Source organism: Pseudophryne corroboree, chromosome 3 (assembly GCF_028390025.1).
Source record: "Pseudophryne corroboree isolate aPseCor3 chromosome 3, aPseCor3.hap2, whole genome shotgun sequence".
NCBI classification, from domain to species: Eukaryota; Metazoa; Chordata; class Amphibia; order Anura; family Myobatrachidae; genus Pseudophryne; species Pseudophryne corroboree.
The window spans coordinates 145,051,911-145,073,131 of NC_086446.1; the positions used below are offsets into that span (position 1 = coordinate 145,051,911).

The window sequence follows — 21,221 nt, forward strand, 5'->3', positions numbered from 1 at the left end:
CAATGATGCATTGGGGCAACGATTTTGTGAGAAACATTTTCACCCTTAAATAAAGATTTTCTTAATTCCTTACCTGTGTGCTAATTAGATATCACCTTGTTTTCACATTAAACAGACTTCCACATGAGAAAGCAGCAAGGATGCAGTGGCGTTAATGTTTCCTGGTGTCAACCTGTATTATTTCAGTAGACATTGAAATGAGGATGCATCTTGCTGCCTTTCCAATGAAGCAAGTTTAATTTAGTAATAGGTTAAAAACCATCCTTACAAAGGTGTTAATCAGAGACTTGGCTTTGTGGACACTTTTCAGAGAACAAATTTGTTAGCATAAAAATAAAGCCAGAAAATTAAGAGCTGTTTAATCACTCAATTGGATTTTTTTTGCCAGCATATTTCTTTTTCTCTGCAACCCACTGCTAAATTGTGCTTCCTAGCTGTTTTTCTAAAATCACTGAATCAAATCTAACTCCATCAGAGAAGGCCACGTACCCTACACCAGAACAGGGGGTTTGAAATTTTGACTTGTCTACTTAAAGATCACCAAAATCTGATAACAAGGTCAAATACGTCCCTGGGTGGGATTGAACCACCAACCTTTTGGTTAATAGCCATGCACACTAACTGATTGCGCCACAGAGACACTTTGCAAAAGTCCATACTGACAAAGGCTAATAAGCATTCATCTAAAACGTTTCCTAGAAAAACTTTAAAAAGTCAATAATCTGGAGAGTTTTTGTAAGATGTTTCTTCCATCAACCAACGAAGAAACACATTGGTACTTTCCCATGATGAGTGAGTGCTTCAGGATCTCTTGCACTTACATGTGCAGCAGAGTACAGCAATGGAAGCATGCTGGGCCCATAACCCAACGGTAGGCAGATTGAAACTATCCTCTGCTATATGCATTTTTTTTTGTTAAAGTAATCCAAAACTGGGATTGATATTTTGGCTCTTTTATTTTTACTTAAAGTACAATAACTTTTACCATTTTAATTTGTTTTAATAGTATATTGACAGTATTGTTTTCTTTCAAAAATCCACTTAATTTTCTTTACCCTATTATTAAAATGGTAATTGACAAAAACAAACTACATTGTCACCAGAAGAGCAATACAAAATGTACAAGTGATATATTAAAATCATCTTTCCAGCTTGAATTTCAATGATGCATTGGGGCAACGATTTTGTGAGAAACATCTTCACCCTTAAATAAAGATTTTCTTAATTCCTTACCTGTGTGCTAATTAGATATCACCTTGTTTTCACATTAAACAGACTTCCACATGAGAAAGCAGCAAGGATACAGTGGCGTTAATGTTTCCTGGTGTCAACCTGTATTATTTCAGTAGACATTGAAATGAGGATGCATCTTGCTGCCTTTCCAATGAAGCAAGTTTAATTTAGTAATAGGTGAAAAACCATCCCTACAAAGGTGTTAATCAGAGACTTGGCTTTGTGGACACTTTTCAAAGAACAAATTTGTTAGCATAAAAATAAAGCTAGAAAATGAAGAGCTGTTTAATCACTCAATTGGATTTTTTTTGCCAGCATATTTCTTTTTCTCTGCAACCCACTGCTAAATTGTGCTTCCTAGCTGTTTTTATAAAATCACTGAATCAAATCTAACTCTGATTACATCAGAGAAGGCCAGGTACCCTACACCATAACAGGGGGTTTGAAATTTTGACTTGTCTACTTAAAGATCACCAAAATCTGATAACAAGGTCAATTATGTCCCTGGTTGGGATTGAACCACCAACCTTTTTGATAGTAGCCGGACATACTAACCGATTGCGCCACAGAGACACTTTGCAAAAAGTCCATACTGACAAAGTCTAATAAGCATACATCTAGAACGTATCCTAGAAAATCTTTAAAGAGTCAATAATCTGGAGAGTTTTTGTAAGATGTTTCTTCCATCAACCAACGAAGAAACACATTGGTACTTTCCCATGATGAGTGAGTGCTTCAGGATCTCTTGCACTTACATGTGCAGCAGAGTACTGCAATGGAAGCATGCTGGGCCCATAACCCAGAGGTAGGCAGATTGAAACTATCCTTTGCTATATGCATTTTTTTTTGTTAATTTAAGAAATCAAAACTGGGATTGATATTTTTGCTCTTTTATTTTTACTTAAATTACAATAACTTTTACCATTTTAATTTGTTTTAATAGTATATTGACAGTATAGTTTTCTTTAAAAAATCCACTTAATTTTCTTTACCCTATTATTAAAAGGGTAATTGACAAAAACAAACTACATTGTCACCAGAAGAGCAATACAAAATGTACAAGTGATATATTAAAATCATCTTTCCAGCTTGAATTTCAATGATGCATTGGGGCAACGATTTTGTGAGAAACATCTTCACCCTTAAATAAAGATTTTCTTAATTCCTTACCTGTGTGCTAATTAGATATCACCTTGTTTTCACATTAAACAGACTTCCACATGAGAAAGCAGCAAGGATGCAGTGGCGTTAATGTTTCCTTGTGTCAACCCGTATTATTTCAGTAGACATTGAAATGAGGATGCATCTTGCTGCCTTTCCAATGAAGCAAATTTAATTTAGTAATAGGTGAAAAACCATCCCTACAAAGGTGTTAATCAGAGACTTGGCTTTGTGGACACTTTTCAAAGAACAAATTTGTTAGCATAAAAATAAAGCCAGAAAATTAAGAGCTGTTTAATCACTCAATTGGATTTTTTTGCCAGCATATTTCTTTTTCTCTGCAACCCACTGCTAAATTGTGCTTCCTAGCTGTTTTATAAAATCACTGAATCAAATCTAACTCTGATTACATCAGAGAAGGCCAGGTACCCTACACCATAAGAGGGGGTTTGAAATTTTGACTTGTCTACTTAAAGATCACCAAAATCTGATAACAAGGTCAATTACGTCCCTGGGTGGGATTGAACCACCAACCTTTTGGTTTATAGCCGTACACACTAACTGATTGCACCACAGAGACACTTTTTAAAAGTACATACTGACAAAGGCTAATAAGCATTCATCTAAAACGTTTCCTAGAAAAACTTTAAAAAGTCAATAATCTGGAGAGTTTTTGTAAGATGTTTCTTCCATCCACCAACGAAGAAACACATTGGTACTTTCCCATGATGAGTGAGTGCTTCAGGATCTCTTGCACTTACATGTGCAGCAGAGTACTGCAATGGAAGCATGCTGGGCCCATAACCCAGAGGTAGGCAGATTGAAACTATCCTTTGCTATATGCATTTTTTTTGTTAATTTAAGTAATCAAAACTGGGATTGATATTTTTGCTCTTTTATTTTTCATTAAAGTACAATAACTTTTACTATTTTAATTTGTTTTAATAGTATATTGAAAGTATTGTTTTCTTTTAAAAATCCACTTAATTTTCTTTACCCTATTATTAAAATGGTAATTGACAAAAACAAACTACATTGTCACCAGAAGAGCAATACAAAATGTACAAGTGATATATTAAAATCATCTTTCCAGCTTGAATTTCAATGATGCATTGGGGCAACGATTTTGTGAGAAACATTTTCACCCTTAAATAAAGATTTTCTTAATTCCTTACCTGTGTGCTAATTAGATATCACCTTGTTTTCACATTAAACAGACTTCCACATGAGAAAGCAGCAAGGATGCAGTGGCGTTAATGTTTCCTGGTGTCAACCTGTATTATTTCAGTAGACATTGAAATGAGGATGCATCTTGCTGCCTTTCCAATGAAGCAAGTTTAATTTAGTAATAGGTGAAAAACCATCCTTACAAAGGTGTTAATCAGAGACTTGGCTTTGTGGACACTTTTCAGAGAACAAATTTGTTAGCATAAAAATAAAGCCAGAAAATGAAGAGCTGTTTAATCACTCAATTGGATTTTTTTGCCAGCATATTTCTTTTTCTCTGCAACCCACTGCTAAATTGTGCTTCCTAGCTGTTTTTATAAAATCACTGAATCAAATCTAACTCTGATTACATCAGAGAAGGCCAGGTACCCTACACCATAAGAGGGGGTTTGAAATTTTGACTTGTCTACTTAAAGATCACCAAAATCTGATAACAAGGTCAATTACGTCCCTGGGTGGGATTGAACCACCAACCTTTTGGTTAATAGCCATACACACTAACTGATCGCACCACAGAGACACTTTGCAAAAGTACATACTGACAAAGGCTAATAAGCATTCATCTAAAACGTTTCCTAGAAAAACTTTAAAAAGTCAATAATCTGGAGAGTTTTTGTAAGATGTTTCTTCCATCAACCAACGAAGAAACACATTGGTACTTTCCCAGGATGAGTGAGTGCTTCAGGATCTATTGCACTTACATGTGCAGCAGAGTATAGCAATGGAAGCATGCTGGGCACATAACCCAGAGGTAGGCAGATTGAAACTATCCTCTGCTATATGCATTTTTTTTTTTAATTAAAGTAATCCAAAACTGGGATTGATATGTTGGCTCTTTTATTTTTACTTACAGTACAATAACTTTTACCATTTTAATTTGTTTTAATAGTATATTGACAGTATTGTTTTCTTTCAAAAATCCACTTAATTTTTTTTACCCTATTATTAAAATGGTAATTGACAAAAACAAACTACATTGTCACCAGAAGAGCAATACAAAATGTACAAGTGATATATTAAAATCATCTTTCCAGCTTGAATTTCAATGATGCATTGGGGCAACGATTTTGTGAGAAACATTTTCACCCTTAAATAAAGATTTTCTTAATTCCTTACCTGTGTGCTAATTAGATATCACCTTGTTTTCACATTAAACAGACTTCCACATGAGAAAGCAGCAAGGATGCAGTGGCGTTAATGTTTCCTGGTGTCAACCTGTATTATTTCAGTAGACATTGAAATGAGGATGCATCTTGCTGCCTTTCCAATGAAGCAAGTTTAATTTAGTAATAGGTTAAAAACCATCCTTACAAAGGTGTTAATCAGAGACTTGGCTTTGTGGACACTTTTCAGAGAACAAATTTGTTAGCATAAAAATAAAGCCAGAAAATTAAGAGCTGTTTAATCACTCAATTGGATTTTTTTTGCCAGCATATTTCTTTTTCTCTGCAACCCACTGCTAAATTGTGCTTCCTAGCTGTTTTTCTAAAATCACTGAATCAAATCTAACTCCATCAGAGAAGGCCACGTACCCTACACCAGAACAGGGGGTTTGAAATTTTGACTTGTCTACTTAAAGATCACCAAAATCTGATAACAAGGTCAAATACGTCCCTGGGTGGGATTAAACCACCAACCTTTTGGTTAATAGCCATGCACACTAACTGATTGCGCCACAGAGACACTTTGCAAAAGTCCATACTGACAAAGGCTAATAAGCATTCATCTAAAACGTTTCCTAGAAAAACTTTAAAAAGTCAATAATCTGGAGAGTTTTTGTAAGATGTTTCTTCCATCAACCAACGAAGAAACACATTGGTACTTTCCCATGATGAGTGAGTGCTTCAGGATCTCTTGCACTTACATGTGCAGCAGAGTACAGCAATGGAAGCATGCTGGGCCCATAACCCAACGGTAGGCAGATTGAAACTATCCTCTGCTATATGCATTTTTTTTTTGTTAAAGTAATCCAAAACTGGGATTGATATTTTGGCTCTTTTATTTTTACTTAAAGTACAATAACTTTTACCATTTTAATTTGTTTTAATAGTATATTGACAGTATTGTTTTCTTTCAAAAATCCACTTAATTTTCTTTACCCTATTATTAAAATGGTAATTGACAAAAACAAACTACATTGTCACCAGAAGAGCAATACAAAATGTACAAGTGATATATTAAAATCATCTTTCCAGCTTGAATTTCAATGATGCATTGGGGCAACGATTTTGTGAGAAACATCTTCACCCTTAAATAAAGATTTTCTTAATTCCTTACCTGTGTGCTAATTAGATATCACCTTGTTTTCACATTAAACAGACTTCCACATGAGAAAGCAGCAAGGATACAGTGGCGTTAATGTTTCCTGGTGTCAACCTGTATTATTTCAGTAGACATTGAAATGAGGATGCATCTTGCTGCCTTTCCAATGAAGCAAGTTTAATTTAGTAATAGGTGAAAAACCATCCCTACAAAGGTGTTAATCAGAGACTTGGCTTTGTGGACACTTTTCAAAGAACAAATTTGTTAGCATAAAAATAAAGCTAGAAAATGAAGAGCTGTTTAATCACTCAATTGGATTTTTTTTGCCAGCATATTTCTTTTTCTCTGCAACCCACTGCTAAATTGTGCTTCCTAGCTGTTTTTATAAAATCACTGAATCAAATCTAACTCTGATTACATCAGAGAAGGCCAGGTACCCTACACCATAACAGGGGGTTTGAAATTTTGACTTGTCTACTTAAAGATCACCAAAATCTGATAACAAGGTCAATTATGTCCCTGGTTGGGATTGAACCACCAACCTTTTTGATAGTAGCCGGACATACTAACCGATTGCGCCACAGAGACACTTTGCAAAAAGTCCATACTGACAAAGTCTAATAAGCATACATCTAGAACGTATCCTAGAAAATCTTTAAAGAGTCAATAATCTGGAGAGTTTTTGTAAGATGTTTCTTCCATCAACCAATGAAGAAACACATTGGTACTTTCCCATGATGAGTGAGTGCTTCAGGATCTCTTGCACTTACATGTGCAGCAGAGTACTGCAATGGAAGCATGCTGGGCCCATAACCCAGAGGTAGGCAGATTGAAACTATCCTTTGCTATATGCATTTTTTTTGTTAATTTAAGTAATCAAAACTGGGATTGATATTTTTGCTCTTTTATTTTTACTCGAAGTACAATAACTTTTACCATTTTAATTTGTTTGAATAGTATATTGACAGTATAGTTTTCTTTAAAAAATCCACTTAATTTTCTTTACCCTATTATTAAAAGGGTAATTGACAAAAACAAACTACATTGTCACCAGAAGAGCAATACAAAATGTACAAGTGATATATTAAAATCATCTTTCCAGCTTGAATTTCAATGATGCATTGGGGCAACGATTTTGTGAGAAACATCTTCACCCTTAAATAAAGATTTTCTTAATTCCTTACCTGTGTGCTAATTAGATATCACCTTGTTTTCACATTAAACAGACTTCCACATGAGAAAGCAGCAAGGATGCAGTGGCGTTAATGTTTCCTGGTGTCAACCTGTATTATTTCAGTAGAAATTGAAATGAGGATGCATCTTGCTGCCTTTCCAATGAAGCAAGTTTAATTTAGTAATAGGTGAAAAACGATCCCTACAAAGGTGTTAATCAGAGACTTGGCTTTGTGGACACTTTTCAGAGAACAAATTTGTTAGCATAAAAATAAAGCCAGAAAATGAAGAGCTGTTTAATCACTCAATTGGATTTTTTTTGCCAGCATATTTCTTTTTCTCTGCAACCCACTGCTAAATTGTGCTTCCTATCTGTTTTTATAAAATCACTGAATCAAATCTAACTCTGATTACATCAGAGAAGGCCAGGTACCCTACACCATAACAGGGGGTTTGAAATTTTGACTTGTCTACTTAAAGATCACCAAAATCTGATAACAAGGTCAATTACGTCCCTGGGTGGGATTGAACCACCAACCTTTTGATTAGTAGCCAGACACACTAACCGATTGCGCCACAGAGACACTTTGTAAAAAGTACATCCTGACAAAGGCTAATAAGCATACATCTAGAACGTTTCCTAGAAAAACTTTAAAAAGTCAATAATCTGGAGAGTTTTTGTAAGATGTTTCTCCCATCAACCAACGAAGAAACACATTGGTAATTTCCCATGATGAGTGAGTGCTTCAGGATCTCTTGCACTTACATGTGCAGCAGAGTACTGCAATGGAAGCATGCTGGGCCCATAACCCAGAGGTAGGCAGATTGAAACTATCCTTTGCTATATGCATTTTTTTTTGTTAATTTAAGTAATCAAAACTGGGATTGATATTTTTGCTCTTTTATTTTTACTTAAAGTACAATAACTTTTACCATTTTAATTTGTTTTAATAGTATATTGACAGTATAGTTTTCTTTCAAAAATCCACTTAATTTTCTTTACCCTATTATTAAAATGGTAATTGACAAAAACAAACTACATTGTCACCAGAAGAGCAATACAAAATGTACAAGTGATATATTAAAATCATCTTTCCAGCTTGAATTTCAATGATGCATTGGGGCAACGATTTTGTGAGAAACATTTTCACCCTTAAATAAAGATTTTCTTAATTCCTTACCTGTGTGCTAATTAGATATCACCTTGTTTTCACATTAAACAGACTTCCACATGAGAAAGCAGCAAGGATGCAGTGGCGTTAATGTTTCCTGGTGTCAACCTGTATTATTTCAGTAGACATTGAAATGAGGATGCATCTTGCTGCCTTTCCAATGAAGCAAGTTTAATTTAGTAATAGGTTAAAAACCATCCATACAAAGGTGTTAATCAGAGACTTGGCTTTGTGGACACTTTTCAGAGAACAAATTTGTTAGCATAAAAATAAAGCCATAAAATTAAGAGCTGTTTAATCACTCAATTGGATTTTTTTTGCCAGCATATTTCTTTTTCTCTGCAACCCACTGCTAAATTGTGCTTCCTAGCTGTTTTTTATAAAATCACTGAATCAAATCTAACTCTGATTACATCAGAGAAGGCCAGGTACCCTACAACATAAAAGGGGGTTTGAAATTTTGACTTGTCTACTTAAAGATCACCAAAACCTGATCACAAGGTCAATTATGTCCCTGGGTGGGATTGAACCACCAACCTTTTGGTTAGTAGCCAAACACACTAACTGATTGCACCACAGAGACACTTTGCAAAAGTGGATACTGACAAAGGCTAATAAGCATTCATCTAGAACGTTTCCTAGAAAAACTTTAAAAAGTCAATAATCTGGAGAGTTTTTGTAAGATGTTTCTTAGATCAACCAACGAAGAAACACATTGGTACTTTCCCATGATGAGTGAGTGCTTCAGGATCTCTTGCACTTACATGTGCAGCAGAGTACTGCAATGGAAGCATGCTGGGCCCATAACCCAGAGGTAGGCAGATTAAAACTATCCTCTGCTATATGCATTTTTTTTTTATTAAAGTAATCCAAAACTGGGATTGATATTTTAGCTCTTTTATTTTTACTTAAAGTACAATAACTTTTACCATTTTAATTTGTTTTAATAGTGTATTGACAGTATAGTTTTCTTTAAAAAATCCACTTAATTTTCTTTACCCTATTATTAAAAGGGTAATTGACAAAAACAAACTACATTGTCACCAGAAGAGCAATACAAAATGTACAAGTGATATATTAAAATCATCTTTCCAGCTTGAATTTCAATGATGCATTGGGGCAACGATTTTGTGAGAAACATCTTCACCCTTAAATAAAGATTTTCTGAATTCCTTACCTGTGTGCTAATTAGATATCACCTTGTTTTCACATTAAACAGACTTCTACTTGAGAAAGCAGCAAGGATGCAGTGGCGTTAATGTTTCCTGGTGTCAACCTGTATTATTTCAGTAGAAATTGAAATGAGGATGCATCTTGCTGCCTTTCCAATGAAGCAAGTTTAATTTAGTAATAGGTGAAAAAACATCCTTACATAGGTGTTCATCAGAGACTTGGCTTTGTGGACACTTTTCAGAGAACAAATTTGTTAGCATAAAAATAAAGCCAGAAAATGAAGAGCTGTTTAATCACTCAATTGGATTTTTCTGCCAGCATATTTTTTTTCTCTGCAACCCACTGCTAAATTGTGCTTCCTAGCTGTTTTTTATAAAATCACTTAATCAAATCTAACTCTGATTACATCAGAGAAGGCCAGGTACCCTACATCATAAGAGGGGGTTTGAAATTTTGACTTGTCCACTTAAAGATCACCAAAACCTGATCACAAGGTCACTTACATCCCTGGGTGGGATTGAACCACCAACCTTTTGGTTAGTAGCCAAACACACTAACTGATTGCACCACAGAGACACTTTGCAAAAGTGGATACTGACAAAGGCTAATAAGCATTCATCTAAAACGTTTCCTAGAAAAACTTTAAAAAGTCAGTAATCTGGAGAGTTTTTGTAAGATGTTTCTTCCATCCACCAACGAAGAAACACATTGGTACTTTCCCATGATGAGTGAGTGCTTCAGGATCTCTTGCACTTACATGTGCAGCAGAGTACTGCAATGGAAGCATGCTGGGCCCATAACCCAGAGGTAGGCAGATTAAAACTATCCTCTGCTATATGCATTTTTTTTTGTTAATTAAAGTAATCCAAAACTGGGATTGATATTTTTGCTCTTTTATTTTTCATTAAAGTACTATAACTTTTACCATTTTAATTTGTTTTAATAGTATATTGAAAGTATTGTTTTCTTTTAAAAAGCCACTTAATTTTCTTTACCCTATTATTAAAATGGTAATTGACAAAAACAAACTACATTGTCACCAGAAGAGCAATACAAAATGTACAAGTGATATATTAAAATCATCTTTCCAGCTTGAATTTCAATGATGCATTGGGGCAACGATTTTGTGAGAAACATCTTCACCCTTAAATAAAGATTTTCTTAATTCCTTACCTGTGTGCTAATTAGATATCACCTTGTTTTCACATTAAACAGACTTCCACATGAGAAATCAGCAAGGATGCAGTGGCATTAATGTTTCCTGGTATCAACCCGTATTATTTCAGTAGACATTGAAATGAGGATGCATCTTGCTGCCTTTCCAATGAAGCAAGTTTAATTTAGTAATAGGTGAAAAACCATCCCTACAAAGGTGTTAATCAGAGACTTGGCTTTGTCGACACTTTTCAGAGAACAAATTTGTTAGCATAAAAATAAAGCCAGAAAATTAAGAGCTGTTTAATCACTCAATTGGATTTTTTTGCCAGCATATTTCTTTTTCTCTGCAACTCACTGCTAAATTGTGCTTCCTAGCTGTTTTTATAAAATCACTGAATCAAATCTAACTCTGATTACATCAGAGAAGGCCAGGTACCCTACACCATAAGAGGGGGTTTGAAATTTTGACTTGTCTACTTAAAGATCACCAAAATCTGATAACAAGGTCAATTACGTCCCTGGGTGGGATTGAACCACCAACCTTTTGGTTTATAGCCGTACACACTAACTGATTGCGCCACAGAGACACTTTGCAAAAGTACATACTGACAAAGGCTAATAAGCATTCATCTAAAACGTTTCCTAGAAAAACTTTAAAAAGTCAATAATCTGGAGAGTTTTTGTAAGATGTTTCTTCCATCCACCAACGAAGAAACACATTGGTACTTTCCCATGATGAGTGAGTGCTTCAGGATCTCTTGCACTTACATGTGCAGCAGAGTACTGCAATGGAAGCATGCTGGGCCCATAACCCAGAGGTAGGCAGATTAAAACTATCCTCTGCTATATGCATTTTTTTTGTTAATTAAAGTAATCCAAAACTGGGATTGATATTTTTGCTCTTTTATTTTTCATTAAAGTACAATAACTTTTACCATTTTAATTTGTTTTAATAGTATATTGAAAGTATTGTTTTCTTTTAAAAATCCACTTAATTTTCTTTACCCTATTATTAAAATGGTAATTGACAAAAACAAACTACATTGTCACCAGAAGAGCAATACAAAATGTACAAGTGATATATTAAAATCATCTTTCCAGCTTGAATTTCAATGATGCATTGGGGCAACGATTTTGTGAGAAACATTTTCACCCTTAAATAAAGATTTTCTTAATTCCTTACCTGTGTGCTAATTAGATATCACCTTGTTTTCACATTAAACAGACTTCCACATGAGAAAGCAGCAAGGATGCAGTGGCGTTAATGTTTCCTGGTGTCAACCTGTATTATTTCAGTAGACATTGAAATGAGGATGCATCTTGCTGCCTTTCCAATGAAGCAAGTTTAATTTTATAATAGGTGAAAAACCATCCTTACAAAGGTGTTAATCAGAGACTTGGCTTTGTGGACACTTTTCAGAGAACAAATTTGTTAGCATAAAAATAAAGCCAGCAAATTAAGAGCTGTTTAATCACTCAATTGGATTTTTTTTGCCAGCATATTTCTTTTTCTCTGCAACCCACTGCTAAATTGTGCTTCCTAGCTGTTTTTTATAAAATCACTGAATCAAATCTAACTCTGATTACATCAGAGAAGGCCAGGTACCCTACACCAGAACAGGGCGTTTGAAATTTTGACTTGTCTACTTAAAGATCACCAAAATCTGATAACAAGGTCAATTACGTCCCTGGGTGGGATTGAACCACCAACCTTTTGGTTAATAGCCGTGCACACTAACTGATTGCGCCACAGAGACACTTTGCAAAAGTCCATACTGACAAAGGCTAATAAGCATTCATCTAAAACGTTTCCTAGAAAAACTTTAAAAAGTCAATAATCTGGAGAGTTTTTGTAAAATGTTTCTTCCATCAACCAACGAAGAAACACATTGGTACTTTCCCATGATGAGTGAGTGCTTCAGGATCTCTTGCACTTACATGTGCAGCAGAGTACAGCAATGTAGATGATGGCCTAACAGGAGGCTTTAAAATTTTCTTTCTAGTGTCCTTCGTTTGGGAGAAAAATGCAAAGGTACAAGACAGCTTTTCCTTGCCAATATCTCTCTTTTGCAAAGAGCTGCGCATTGGAAAATTCAGGGCTATGCCGTGTAAATGATGGCCTAACAGGAGGCTTTAAAATTTTCTTTCTAGTGTCCTTCGTTTGCGAGAAAAATGCAAAGGTACAAGACAGCTTTTCCTTGCCAATATCTCTCTTTTGCAAAGAGCTACGCATTGGAAAATTCAGGGCTATACCGTGTAGATATTAGAGATGAGCGGGTTCGGTTTCTCTGAATCCGAACCCGCACAAACTTCATGTTTTTTTTCACGGGTCCGAGCGACTCGGATCTTCCCGCCTTGCTCGGTTAACCCGAGCGCGCCCGAACGTCATCATGACGCTGTCGGATTCTCGCGAGACTCGGATTCTATATAAGGAGCCGCGCGTCGCCGCCATTTTCACACGTGCATTGAGATTGATAGGGAGAGGACGTGGCTGGCGTCCTCTCCATTTAGATTAGAAGAGAGAGAGAGATTGACCTGATTTACTGGAGCTTAGGAGTACTGTAGAACTGTAGAGAGTGCAGAGTTTACTAGTGACTGACCACAGTGAACACCAGACAGTGCAGTTTTATTTAATATATCCGTTCTCTGCCTGAAAAAAACGATACACAGTGACTCAGTCACATACCATATCTGTGTGCACTGCTCAGCCCAGTGTGCTGCATCATCTATGTATATATCTGACTGTGCTCAGCTCACACATCTTATAATTGTGGGGGAGACTGGGGAGCACTGCAGTGCCAGTTATAGGTTATAGCAGGAGCCAGGAGTACATATTATTATTAAAATTAAACAGTGCACACTTTTGCTGCAGGAGTGCCACTGCCAGTGTGACTGACCAGTGACCTGACCACACTGACCACCAGTATAGTTAGTAGTATAGTATACTATATTGTGATTGCCTGAAAAAGTTAAACACTCGTATCTGACTGTGCTCAGCTCACACATCTTATAATTGTGGGGGAGACTGGGGAGCACTGCAGTGCCAGTTATAGGTTATAGCAGGAGCCAGGAGTACATATTATTATTAAAATTAAACAGTGCACACTTTTGCTGCAGGAGTGCCACTGCCAGTGTGACTGACCAGTGACCACCTGACCACACTGACCACCAGTATAGTTAGTAGTATAGTATACTATATTGTGATTGCCTGAAAAAGTTAAACACTCGTCGTGTGACTTCACTTGTGTGGTGTTTTTTTTTTTTATTCTATAAAAAACTCATTCTGCTGACAGACAGTGTCCAGCAGGTCCGTCATTATATAATATATACCTGTCCGGCTGCAGTAGTGATATATATATATTTTTTATATAATTATTTATCATCCAGTCGCAGCAGACACAGTACGGTAGTTCACGGCTGTAGCTACCTCTGTGTCGGCACTCGGCAGTCCGTCCATAATTGTATACCACCTACCCGTGGTTTTTTTTTCTTTCTTCTTTATACATACATACTACTACTACATCTCTTTATCAACCAGTCTATATTAGCAGCAGACACAGTACAGTACGGTAGTCCACGGCTGTAGCTACCTCTGTGTCGGCACTGGGCAGTCCGTCCATAATTGTATACCACCTACCCGTGGTTTTTTTTTCTTTCTTCTTTATACATACATACTACTACTACATCTCTTTATCAACCAGTCTATATTAGCAGCAGACACAGTACAGTACGGTAGTCCACGGCTGTAGCTACCTCAGTGTCGGCACTGGGCAGTCCGTCCATAATTGTATACCACCTACCCGTGGTTTTTTTTTCTTTCTTCTTTATATTATACATACATACTACTACTACTACATCTCTTTATCAACCAGTCTATATTAGCAGCAGACACAGTACAGTACGGTAGTCCACGGCTGTAGCTACCTCTGTGTCGGCACTGGGCAGTCCGTCCATAATTGTATACCACCTACCCATGGTTTTTTTTTCTTTCTTCTTTATACATACATACTACTACTACATCTCTTTATCAACCAGTCTATATTAGCAGCAGACACAGTACAGTACGGTAGTCCACGGCTGTAGCTACCTCTGTGTCGGCACTGGGCAGTCCGTCCATAATTGTATACCACCTACCCGTGGTTTTTTTTTTTCTTTCTTCTTTATACATACATACTACTACTACATCTCTTTATCAACCAGTCTATATTAGCAGCAGACACAGTACAGTACGGTAGTCCACGGCTGTAGCTACCTCTGTGTCGGCACTCGGCAGTCCGTCCATAATTGTATACCACCTACCCGTGGTTTTTTTTTCTTTCTTCTTTATACATACATACTACTACTACATCTCTTTATCAACCAGTCTATATTAGCAGCAGACACAGTACAGTACGGTAGTCCACGGCTGTAGCTACCTCTGTGTCGGCACTGGGCAGTCCGTCCATAATTGTATACCACCTACCCATGGTTTTTTTTTCTTTCTTCTTTATACATACATACTACTACTACATCTCTTTATCAACCAGTCTATATTAGCAGCAGACACAGTACAGTACGGTAGTCCACGGCTGTAGCTACCTCTGTGTCGGCACTCGGCAGTCCGTCCATAATTGTATACCACCTACCCGTGGTTTTTTTTTCTTTCTTCTTTATACATACATACTACTACTACATCTCTTTATCAACCAGTCTATATTAGCAGCAGACACAGTACAGTACGGTAGTCCACGGCTGTAGCTACCTCTGTGTCGGCACTGGGCAGTCCGTCCATAATTGTATACCACCTACCCGTGGTTTTTTTTTCTTTCTTCTTTATACATACATACTACTACTACATCTCTTTATCAACCAGTCTATATTAGCAGCAGACACAGTACAGTACGGTAGTCCACGGCTGTAGCTACCTCTGTGTTCGCACTCGGCAGTCCGTCCATAATTGTATACCACCTACCCGTGGTTTTTTTTTCTTTCTTCTTTATACATACATACTACTACTACATCTCTTTATCAACCAGTCTATATTAGCAGCAGACACAGTACAGTACGGTAGTCCACGGCTGTAGCTACCTCTGTGTCGGCACTCGGCAGTCCATCCATAATTGTATACTAGTATCCATCCATCTCCATTGTTTACCTGAGGTGCCTTTTAGTTGTGCCTATTAAAATATGGAGAACAAAAATGTTGAGGTTCCAAAATTAGGGAAAGATCAAGATCCACTTCCACCTCGTGCTGAAGCTGCTGCCACTAGTCATGGCCGAGACGATGAAATGCCAGCAACGTCATCTGCCAAGGCCGATGCCCAATGTCATAGTACAGAGCATGTCAAATCCAAAACACCAAATATCAGTAAAAAAAGGACTCCAAAACCTAAAATAAAATTGTCGGAGGAGAAGCGTAAACTTGCCAATATGCCATTTACCACACGGAGTAGCAAGGAACGGCTGAGGCCCTGGCCTATGTTCATGGCTAGTGGTTCAGCTTCACATGAGGATGGAGGCACTCAGCCTCTCGCTAGAAAAATGAAAAGACTCAAGCTGGCAAAAGCAGTAGCACCGCAAAGAACTGTGCGTTCTTTGAAATCCCAAATCCACAAGGAGAGTCCAATTGTGTCGGTTGCGATGCCTGACCTTCCCAACACTGGACGTGAAGAGCATGCGCCTTCCACCATTTGCACGCCCCCTGCAAGTGCTGGAAGGAGCACCCGCAGTCCAGTTCCTGATAGTCAGATTGAAGATGTCAGTGTTGAAGTACACCAGGATGAGGAGGATATGGGTGTTGCTGGCGCTGGGGAGGAAATTGACCAGGAGGATTCTGATGGTGAGGTGGTTTGTTTAAGTCAGGCACCCGGGGAGACACCTGTTGTCCGTGGGAGGAATAGGGCCGTTGACATGCCTGGTGAAAATACCAAAAAAATCAGCTCTTCGGTGTGGAAGTATTTCACCAGAAATGCGGACAACAGGTGTCAAGCCGTGTGTTCCCTTTGTCAAGCTGTAATAAGTAGGGGTAAGGACGTTAACCACCTCGGAACATCCTCCCTTATACGTCACCTGCAGCGCATTCATAATAAGTCAGTGACAAGTTCAAAAACTTGGGCCGACAGCGGAAGCAGTCCACTGACCAGTAAATCCCTTCCTCTTGTAACCAAGCTCACACAAACCACCCCACCAACTCCCTCAGTGTCAATTTCCTCCTTCCCCAGGAATGCCAATAGTCCTGCAGGCCATGTCACTGGCAATTCTGACGAGTCCTCTCCTGCCTGGGATTCCTCCGATGCATCCTTGCGTGTAACGCCTACTGCTGCTGGCGCTGCTGTTGTTGCTGCTGGGAGTCGATGGTCATCCCAGAGGGGAAGTCGTAAGCCCACTTGTACTACTTCCAGTAAGCAATTGACTGTCCAACAGTCCTTTGCGAGGAAGATGAAATATCACAGCAGTCATCCTGTTGCAAAGCGGATAACTGAGTCCTTGACAACTATGTTGGTGTTAGACGTGCGTCCGGTATCCGCCGTTAGTTCACAGGGAACTAGACAATTTATTGAGGCAGTGTGCCCCCGTTACCAAATACCATCTAGGTTCCACTTCTGTAGGCAGGCGATACCGAGAATGTACACGGACGTCAGAAAAAGACTCACCTGTGTCCTAAAAAATGCAGTTGTACCCAATGTCCACTTAACCACGGACATGTGGACAAGTGGAGCAGGGCAGGGTCAGGACTATATGACTGTGACAGCCCACTGGGTAGGTGTATGGACTCCCGCCGCAAGAACAGCAGCGGCGGCACCAGTAGCAGCATCTCGCAAATGCCAACTCTTTCCTAGGCAGGCTACGCTTTGTATCACCGCTTTCCAGAATACGCACACAGCTGAAAACCTCTTACGGCAACTGAGGAAGATCATCGCAGAATGGCTTACCCCAATTGGACTCTCCTGTGGATTTGTGGCATCGGACAACGCCAGCAATATTGTGTGTGCATTAAATATGGGCAAATTCCAGCACGTCCCATGTTTTGCACATACCTTGAATTTGGTGGTGCAGAATTTTTTAAAAAACGACAGGGGCGTGCAAGAGATGCTGTCGGTGGCCAGAAAAATTGCGGGACACTTTCGGCGTACAGGCACCACGTACAGAAGACTGGAGCACCACCAAAAACTACTGAACCTGCCCTGCCATCATCTGAAGCAAGAAGTGGTAACGAGGTGGAATTCAACCCTCTATATGCTTCAGAGGTTGGAGGAGCAGCAAAAGGCCATTCAAGCCTATACAATTGAGCACAATATAGGAGGTGGAATGCACCTGTCTCAAGTGCAGTGGAGAATGATTTCAACGTTGTGCAAGGTTCTGATGCCCTTTGAACTTGCCACACGTGAAGTCAGTTCAGACACTGCCAGCCTGAGTCAGGTCATTCCCCTCATCAGGCTTTTGCAGAAGAAGCTGGAGGCATTGAAGAAGGAGCTAAAAGGGAGCGATTCCGCTAGGCATGTGGGACTTGTGGATGCAGCCCTTAATTCGCTTAACAAGGATTCACGGGTGGTCAATCTGTTGAAATCAGAGCACTACATTTTGGCCACCGTGCTCGATCCTAGATTTAAAACCTACCTTGGATCTCTCTTTCCGGCAGACACAAGTCTGCTGGGGTGCAAAGACCTGCTGGTGACAAAATTGTCAAGTCAAGCGGAACGCGACCTGTCAACATCTCCTCCTTCACATTCTCCCGCAACTGGGGGTGCGAGGAAAAGGCTCAGAATTCCGAGCCCACCCGCTGGCGGTGATGCAGGGCAGTCTGGAGCGACTGCTGATGCTGACATCTGGTCCGGACTGAAGGACCTGACAACGATTACGGACATGTCGTCTACTGTCACTGCATATGATTCTCTCAACATTGAAAGAATGGTGGAGGATTATATGAGTGACCGCATCCAAGTAGGCACGTCACACAGTCCGTACTTATACTGGCAGGAAAAAGAGGCAATTTGGAGGCCCTTGCACAAACTGGCTTTATTCTACCTAAGTTGCCCTCCCACAAGTGTGTACTCCGAAAGAGTGTTTAGTGCCGCCGCTCACCTTGTCAGCAATCGGCGTACGAGGTTACATCCAGAAAATGTGGAGAAGATGATGTTCATTAAAATGAATTATAATCAATTCCTCCGCGGAGACATTGACCAGCAGCAATTGCCTCCACAAAGTACACAGGGAGCTGAGATGGTGGATTCCAGTGGGGACGAATTGATAATCTGTGAGGAGGGGGATGTACACGGTGATATATCGGAGGATGATGATGAGGTGGACATCTTGCCTCTGTAGAGCCAGTTTGTGCAAGGAGAGATTAATTGCTTCTTTTTTGGTGGGGGTCCAAACCAACCCGTCATATCAGTCACAGTCGTGTGGCAGACCCTGTCACTGAAATGATGGGTTGGTTAAAGTGTGCATGTCCTGTTTATACAACATAAGGGTGGGTGGGAGGGCCCAAGGACAATTCCATCTTGCACCTCTTTTTTCTTTTATTTTTCTTTGCGTCATGTGCTGTTTGGGGAGGGTTTTTTGGAAGGGACATCCTGCGTGACACTGCAGTGCCACTCCTAGATGGGCCCGGTGTTTGTGTCGGCCACTAGGGTCGCTAATCTTACTCACACAGCTACCTCATTGCGCCTCTTTTTTTCTTTGCGTCATGTGCTGTTTGGGGAGGGTTTTATGGAAGGGACATCCTGCGTGACACTGCAGTGCCACTCCTAGATGGGCCAGGTGTTTGTGTCGGGCACTTGGGTCGCTGAGCTTAGTCACACAGCTACCTCATTGCGCCTCTTTTTTTCTTTGCGTCATGTGCTGTTTGGGGAGTGTTTTTTGGAAGGGCCATCCTGCGTGACACTGCAGTGCCACTCCTAGAAGGGCCAGGTGTTTGTGTCGGCCACTAGGGTCGCTTAGCTTAGTCATCCAGCGACCTCGGTGCAAATTTTAGGACTAAAAATAATATTGTGAGGTGTGAGGTATTCAGAATAGACTGAAAATGAGTGGAAATTATGGTCTTTGAGGTTAATAATAATATGGGATCAAAATGACCCCCAAATTCTATGATTTAAGCTGTTTTTTAGGGTTTTTTGAAAAAAACACCCGAATCCAAAACACACCCGAATCCGACAAAAAAAATTCGGTGAGGTTTTGCCAAAACGCGGTCGAACCCAAAACACGGCCGCGGAACCGAACCCAAAACCAAAACACAAAACCCGAAAAATTTCAGGCGCTCATCTCTAGTATATATAGCACTAACAGGAGGCTTTAAAATTTTCATTCTAGTGTCCTTCGTTTGGGAGAAAAATCCAATGTACAAGACAGCTTTTCCTTGCCAATATCTCTCTTTTGCAAAGAGCTGCGCATTGGAAAATTCAGGGCTATGCCGTGTAGATGATGGCCTAACAGGAGGCTTTAAAATTTTCTTTCTAGTGTCCTTCGTTTGGGAGAAAAATGCAAAGGTACAAGACAGCTTTTCCTTGCCAATATCTCTCTTTTGCAAAGAGCTGCGCATTGGAAAATTCAGGGCTATGCCGTGTAGATGATGGCCTAACAGGAGGCTTTAAAATTGTCTTTCTAGTGTCCTTCGTTTGGGAGAAAAATGCAAAGGTACAAGACAGCTTTTCCTTGCCAATATCTCTCTTTTGCAAAGAGCTGCGCATTGGAAAATTCAGGGCTATGCCGTGTAGATGATGGCCTAACAGGAGGCTTTAAAATTTTCTTTCTAGTGTCCTTCGTTTGGGAGAAAAATGCAAAGGTACAAGACAGCTTTTCCTTGCCAATATCTCTCTTTTGCAAAGAGCTGCGCATTGGAAAATTCAGGGCTATGCCGTGTAGATGATGGCCTAACAGGAGGCTTTAAAATTTTCTTTCTAGTGTCCTTCGTTTGCGAGAAAAATGCAAAGGTACAAGACAGCATTTCCTTGCCAATATCTCTCTTTTGCAAAGAGCTGCGCATTGGAAAATTCAGGGCTATGCCGTGTAGATGATGGCCTAACAGGAGGCTTTAAAATTTTCTTTCTAGTGTCCTTCGTTTGGGAGAAAAATGCAAAGGTACAAGACAGGTTTTCCTTGCCAATATCTCTCTTTTGCAAAGAGCTGCGCATTGGAAAATTCAGGGCTATGCCGTGTAGATGATGGCCTAACAGGAGGCTTTAAAATTTTCTTTCTAGTGTCCTTCGTTTGGGAGAAAAATGCAAAGGTACAAGACAGCTTTTCCTTGCCAATATCTCTCTTTTGCAAAGAGCTGCGCATTGGAAAATTCAGGGCTATGCCGTGTAGATGATGGCCTGACAGGAGGCTTTAAAATTTTCTTTCTAGTGTCCTTCGTTTGGGAGAAAAATGCAAAGGTACAAGACAGCTTTTCCTTGCCAATATCTCTCTTTTGCAAAGAGCTGCGCATTGGAAAATTCAGGGCTATGCCGTGTAGATGATGGCCTAACAGGAGGCTTTAAAATTTTCTTTCTAGTGTCCTTCGTTTGGGAGAAAAATGCAAAGGTACAAGACAGCTTTTCCTTGCCAATATCTCTCTTTTGCAAAGAGCTGCGCATTGGAAAATTCAGGGCTATGCCGTGTAGATGATGGCCTAACAGGAGGCTTTAAAATTTTCTTTCTAGTGTCCTTCGTTTGCGAGAAAAATGCAAAGGTACAAGACAGCTT

At 39.3% G+C, this 21,221-nt stretch overlaps 2 non-coding genes across 2 annotated transcripts; both read right to left on the reverse strand.

The window, feature by feature from the left end:
* Positions 1-7,566: 7,566 nt before the first annotated feature.
* Positions 7,567-7,640, reverse strand: TRNAS-ACU (transfer RNA serine (anticodon ACU)). Its single transcript has one exon. It is a non-coding gene; the product is annotated as a tRNA-Ser (tRNA).
* Positions 7,641-8,737: 1,097 nt separating this feature from the next.
* On the reverse strand, positions 8,738-8,811 carry TRNAS-ACU (transfer RNA serine (anticodon ACU)). The gene has a single exon. It is a non-coding gene; the product is annotated as a tRNA-Ser (tRNA).
* Positions 8,812-21,221: the final 12,410 nt, after the last annotated feature.